Source organism: Saccostrea echinata, unplaced genomic scaffold, assembly GCF_033153115.1.
Source record: "Saccostrea echinata isolate AGI-Se365-2 ecotype Australia unplaced genomic scaffold, CSIRO_AGI_Sech_v1 ptg000072l, whole genome shotgun sequence".
Lineage (NCBI taxonomy): Eukaryota > Metazoa > Mollusca > Bivalvia > Ostreida > Ostreidae > Saccostrea > Saccostrea echinata.
This window is the reverse complement of record NW_026889821.1, coordinates 876193-882879: the sequence shown is the minus strand read 5'-3', so window position 1 is coordinate 882879 and position 6687 is coordinate 876193. Positions and strand designations below refer to the sequence as shown.

The window sequence follows — 6687 nt, the reverse complement described above, 5'->3', positions numbered from 1 at the left end:
TGTGTTTAAGGACGTATGGTAGTGACGATTTTGAATCCACCGCGCAACTCCGAATGACGTAAATGAATCTTATGTCGTTCATCTCTTTAGTAGAGTTGGAAATAAAATTTACAATGCAACTTATTTTAAAGATATACTTGATATAAAATCATATAAAATGTGACTAAAATTTCTTTGGATTCAAACTAACAACAAGTCGAGGTAATTTTACGACTTATTTTACTTTTCGGTAATGTAAACAAAACGGATGTTTCGAAAAGAATGAAATGCGGAGAAAACGAGGATTTTCGTCAACCAAATCTATTCAGCGGTACAGCAAGGCTTCTTTGACTCAAAAAGGCGATGGTGAGCTGCGTCTGACTGAAAATTACTGTGCAAAGATTAAACCCATCATTCGAATCACAAACGCATGAGAACTCTAGCCTAGCAAAAACGATCTGCCCAGGTTTGTCTCTAGTACATGTATTTGACACCATTTAACTAACATTACCTCAGAAATTCAGTAAAAGTGATTGTGGCTCAGCAAAATACCGGTATTAGATAAGATATATATATATGAGTGAACTGGGTACTTTTTTCTGAATTGGGGGCATGAATGGTTTTTATGTACTGTAAATAGACCGTTGTTTCCCTTTGGGCAAGTGTACATAGTGACAATCACGACATTACACCAAAAGGTGGCTTGTGATTTAAAGGAAGAAGAAGAAGAAGATTGAACACACAACATTATCAATTAGTGACGATTCATGTTAAAGTTTTTTTTTTAAAAAAAAAAAAAAAAAAAAAAAAAAAAAAAAAAAAAAAAAAAACACACAGAGATTTTGAGATTAAAAATTGTTATATTCTTCCTTAGTTGTTGTTTGCAATATAGATTCGAAAAAGGGATAAAGAGCACTACACTATATTATAATAAAAACAATAACACTGGTTACCAGTGCACACATGAGGGGGTAATTTACATGATTTATATACAATTCTGTTTTGTAATTTATTTTTATATTGTGTGACATGATTGCATTCCGGAATGTTGGTGAATCAATAAAAATTCAAAAAGTTATTGATGTTATTCAGCTGCGCTTGATTTTGGAAAAACGTTTCGAGTTTCATGTACTGTATCATGTCTACATGTATGCATTGATGCTTTTAAATTTAGCAAACATAGAAAATATATTAAAAGAAACAATAATTTATTATAAATGTCAAGTCATATGAGACACAGTTATAACTCAATGAAATATGAAGGTAACCAGATGCAAGGTGTTGGACACTGTCTAGACAATATTTTCTTCCAAAACATACTAGATAAAAAATTCACTACACTACAACACAAAATAATTATTATTCTTTATTGCATAATACACCCATATGGGTCAAGCAATACAATTCATAATAAGAAAAGAAAAAAACAAAACAAAGAACAATGAATGTATTTATACAATAGGCGCAATTTAAGTAATTCACTCCTTATATATTGCACCGATGTGGACCTTTTATTTCTTAATTCTAATGATTGTTTTATAAAAGTGAAAACAGCCGGTATAACTTCAATTGTTGGGCTAAGTATATATTCAAGTTTCTGTATGGGTGATTTGAGATAGAATGAGGAACAATTATCTAACATGGTTTTTATAAGTATATTCCTTGCTTGTATATTCAAATTACATTGTAAAAAGAAATGAAATTCATCATCAATAGCATTACATGAAGTGCATAATCTTTGTTGTCGTGGTATTTTCTTATGTCTACCAGTTTCAATCAGTAGGCAGTGGTCACTTGTTCGAAACTTGGTTAGTAATTGTCTATTCTTGAAACTATTTTCAAGCATAAGATATTCTTCCATATTAAGATTGTGTTTTAATTTACTGTACAAATACAGTTTGGAGTTTTCTGTGAATTTGGATATTTTTTCCATAGTTTTGCCTTTATAATTATCTAGTACTATTTTCTTCAACTTCTTTTTAACCGAATTTCGAATGTTGTCAAATTTATCTTTTTTTTTTCCTGTAGTCATTGCTATTTAAATTATTTTCTTTAAATATAGACAGTGCGAGGGTATGCCACGAGTAAAATCCCTCTTCATGCAAAGACATATTGATATTATATGATTCTTCAATCATGGGGTTTACATTCTGAGAGTTTAGTCGTACAAAGTACATCATAACTTGAGTTTTAATAAAAGAAGAAACTGGAAGTCTACCTAGTTCACACAATGATGAAATGTTGCATGCTGTTTTGTTGAGTCCTAGAACTGTTTTACAATATCTAGCATGTACTTTTTCATAAACAGATTTTTCTTGTAAAGCGAGATTATCACATGAGTTGTTATTTTTCATTGCTCTAAGTATTGCTCTGTATGAAGGAAGATAATCATCCATAAACCAGATACTTACCACTAAATTCTTTGGCCTAAAACAGGACTTTTCTTTTTATTAAGATTATTTCTTTCCTTATTAATTTCCAAGTTATGTTGATGGTGGAGTGTCTGAATTGCAATTTTGACTATAATCATTTTTTTTAATTGAATTTTCTTCTGAGTTCATGAAAGCTAAAAGCATCAATACATATTATAGAGTATGTGAAACTCAATCATAATCATGTAGACCACACAATATGAAAATAAAATAAAACACTCATTTTGTATATACTGCATCTACATTTACATATATGCAGTGATAGGGAAGAAATCTCAGCTATATAGATTTAGTAGTACATGTATATTATTTGAATACATGTAGGTATCCCTAATATTGTGGACATTGAACATGAAGTTGAGATGGAACAGGATCTGGAACCCTTAATATCTGCTATCTGGAAACTTGGAAGGAGGGTTATGGAACTGGGAGTGATATGACAGATGCTCTAAAATGTCCATGCCATTTCAGCAGCTCTTTCATGCTGTGGATATCCTAACTTATGGATCATCAGCTATCATTAAGGTACATTTACATTTGTCAAAATGTTAGGCTGTGGTGTTGTTAGGCAAAATTGTTTCCACTTTCACAACCCAGTGAACCCACCCTATTTTGTAGCTGACCCTAATTTTTCAAAATGCTTTTTCAAGAAAAATATGAATATTCATTTTAAATTCCCCAATAATAGCATGTATAAAAAATTTCCACCATAAATAAAACACTATTTCTTTGACATCCAGTCTATGCAAAAGACATCGGACCGTCAGACCTGACCGATGTGCAGTGCCTCTGGTCCGATGCGTCATTTTTTACACCGGACCAGAATGTCCGATGTGTCTATGTCCAGTTTTGAGCATTATTATTTTGATGGGGAGTCATGTAAATGTTTGTTATAAGTAAAAAATTTCTCACAAATCCAAATACGTAAATGAAGGTGATTAAAACTGTATGGACCATCTACAGTACTATGCGGGAGCAATCCCTTGTAAAAGAAAAGGTGTTAGGCTTACTACTCTGCATTTTCACGTGTTTCACTTTTTTACATTAGGTTTTTTGGTCCAACAAAAATTGATTCGGTCCTGTGTGTTCATTGATTACAAAGGACCCAATGTCCTGTGTGGTCCAAAAAACTTTCGCATAGACTGGACATCAGTGTTACTTGGTTGTTTTATTTTAAAAAGTCCACGCAAAAAAAAAAAAAAAAAAATTAAAAATATGCCTACCAGTACCTACTGGTACTCTAAATTTTTTGACATTAAATATTATGAATTATACATAAATACAAACATACTTAATTATTGTTTATTTATAGTACTATCATCAGGTCTCATTGACCCTTTGATATATTTTTAGAATAAATTTATTTCCATTTGACATCTTACAGAACTTTCCTCATTTAATCCTTTCTTCATTTTTGCAAAGAACCATTTACACTTATTTTATCCCCAAGCCATAAAGTTAAGAAGTTTTGTAAATAATCACACATTTTTAGGCAAGGTGAAATTCCATTTTATTTATCAACAAATAACTTTTACGCAAAGCCATGCAATTCAATTAAGTGATTCTTTTGATGTCCACTCGACTCAATTAGTGTCATGTCATTGGATTAGGATCCTTTGTCCAAACTGCTCTTTTAAGTTTGTTTTCTTCAAGAGGCCCTCGAGAGGAAATTTGGGTATATGTATCTTTGTTTACCTGTGTGGTTTTTATGATTATCCCTCTGGGGAGCCCTACCTTGACCAGGCCGATTTTTGTTTCGAGTGCCCAGCGCGTCACTTTTTCCTGGAAACTCAACAATAAAGAACGTAAAATTTATTCAGAGCCTTGGTCATCTTTTTCAGAATTATCACCCATGACAACTCAAAAATCTTGGTGATAGTACCATAGGGACATACAACTTGTATGTTTCATAGTTATTAACTTATTAAACATTTCATGTTTGAAATAAAGCCAACAGGTTTAGGTATGTGAAATCACTAACTGCCCATATACATGTAACAAGTTTATTGATGCAGACCTCTAGTAAAAAAGAAAAGGGGGGTGTGTGTGTGCAACCAACATCTTAATGAAAATTTACTCTATAGCCAAATACTATTCTCAGAAAAAAGTTAGGAGGACAGACCCCCCCCCCCCCCAACACACACAGCCATTCTGTAAGCCTGTATTGACTAGATCAGGTGGACAAGATCATTTGATTGTTATTAAAATGAAAATTATTTTATCACCTGAACTAATAACTAAAACAAGGTTATTGTTTCTTACAGAGAGCGGGAACATCATGATCATATCAGCAATGAGACGAGAAAAGTTTTCAACTTTTTCCACAAAGAACAATCAATAAACAGGCAGACAAAATTACAGGTCTAAAAATAAATGGAATGAAGGTGTACAATAACAAGTGAACATAGAAGTTTCTCTTGTAACAATCAGAATTAGACTAAAGTTTTGAGTAACGACAAGAAAAGTGTAGTCACTGGATACACTACCATTTCCTATGATGTCCCAGTATTATCGAATGCAGTTTAAAACTGGCATTATCAACAAATTCGATATGGAGTTATTGATGGAAGAAATGAATTGAAAACTGTGTGTGACTCGTTATAAAAAGTAAAGTGGATTCTATCTCAGAATGCAGACTTTTTCAGTTGAAAGACCCCAGAGTTTTATATGAAAAGAGTCATATATCTTCAGTCTGTTTGAAATGTCCATGACATCAGTTGTGGATACATTATTGGTGTTATCAGAATTTGCCATGTCTGTAGCATCATTTTTAGATACAATGTCAGTGTTTGGTACTAAATGTAATAAGTTTTCATTAATTTAAGTTTGGTCAAATTACAAATTATTTTTCTTTTTTTTTTAATTGTAGATAGAGCAAATAAGTTTTCAATATGTTAATGTATTTTGATTCTCATGAATTTTGCAATATTAAATACGTTTCATTATAAAAATTATTTCATTACCATATCATTGTATGAACAGATGCTAAATACACTGCATGTTAAAAAAAAGAGTAGAACCTGGGAAATTCATCTTCCTTATTTTTAACAAGGTTTTCCATTGGAAAAATGATGAAAATGGCACACAAGGACTGCTAATGACCCAAATGCATGCCATGACCTTGACTCAAGATCCTTTTATCAAGTTAAATGTCATTTTAAGAATAACATTGAATTCCTGTATTTTGTATGGAGAACATGAGATGCTCATACTGATCATAAATATTGCATATAACCTAAGGTTACATGTGTGTATTGAGTAACTGACCTTGACTCAAGGTCATTCCAGCAAGTTCAAGGCTTCTGGCAGAAAAGGTTATTATTTGTACCTGGTCTATTACTCTCAAATGGAGGCTAATTGGTAGTTGATACTAGACACAAAAATTGCTTATGACTCAAATCTGTGTCATAATCTGACCCAATGTCATGAGTGTATAATCTCCTACAACTTTCTTGTATTAATAATCTCCTGTCCCTCATGCATATGGTTACATTGAGGAGGTAATAAGCTGCCTCACATCATGTAATGTATGTTTTTATCTTCATTTATAAGCTCCTGTCAGTGTGTGAGAGTTATGTCAGGTGCAGTATTACAAAGCTGCTCAAGCCCGTAGAATGCTGGGGGACCTACTTTTTCCGAGTATAAGTAGTTTGCTATAGTGATTGCCGCTCCCCCATTGCTACAAGGTCAAGCACTGTCAATTTCCACGAAATGGACATTTAATTAGTTTGGGTTTTTTTTTGCCCATCAGATTATTTTGGAAAGTTGCCCCTCCCCCTATTTTTGGTGAGTTTAGTTTTTTTTTTGCTTGACAGATTTTTTTTGGGGAAGGTGCCCCCCCCCCCAACTTTTGAAACCGTTGCTACAAGCCTGCTGCTTGACTTGTAAACTTATGATACTTATTATTAGAGAAACAAAGGTTATTTTAACCATAAAAAGAAAACTAGAAAAAGATATTTAAGATAAATAGTTTAAAACCCTTCAAATTATAAAACATAAGTTCATCTATTTTAGTGAAGGACTATTTTTGTACTTTGTGGTTTTACCTCTTAAAACTTTATCTGATTTTGTTAAATATTGCTGTTACTCTACACCATATTGTACACATGCATAGCAAAGTACAGTGTAGTATATTGTGGTGGTGTCACTATTTTCCCTCGCTTCAACAGCATGTATGATGGTTTAGTCAGACTTGTAGCAACAATTTCAAAAAAAAGGGGGGGGGGGCAACTTCCCAAAAAAATCTGATAAAGGAAAAAAAAGACCAAAAAAAGGG

The 6687-nt window shown here is 32.6% G+C and overlaps 1 long non-coding RNA gene across 1 annotated transcript; it reads left to right on the top strand.

The window, feature by feature from the left end:
• The first annotated feature begins 293 nt into the window (after nucleotides 1-293).
• On the top strand, nucleotides 294-5281 carry LOC133176272 (uncharacterized). The gene is made up of 3 exons (XR_009719416.1): nucleotides 294-445; nucleotides 2736-2936; nucleotides 4676-5281. It is a non-coding gene; the product is annotated as an uncharacterized LOC133176272 (long non-coding RNA).
• Nucleotides 5282-6687: the final 1406 nt, after the last annotated feature.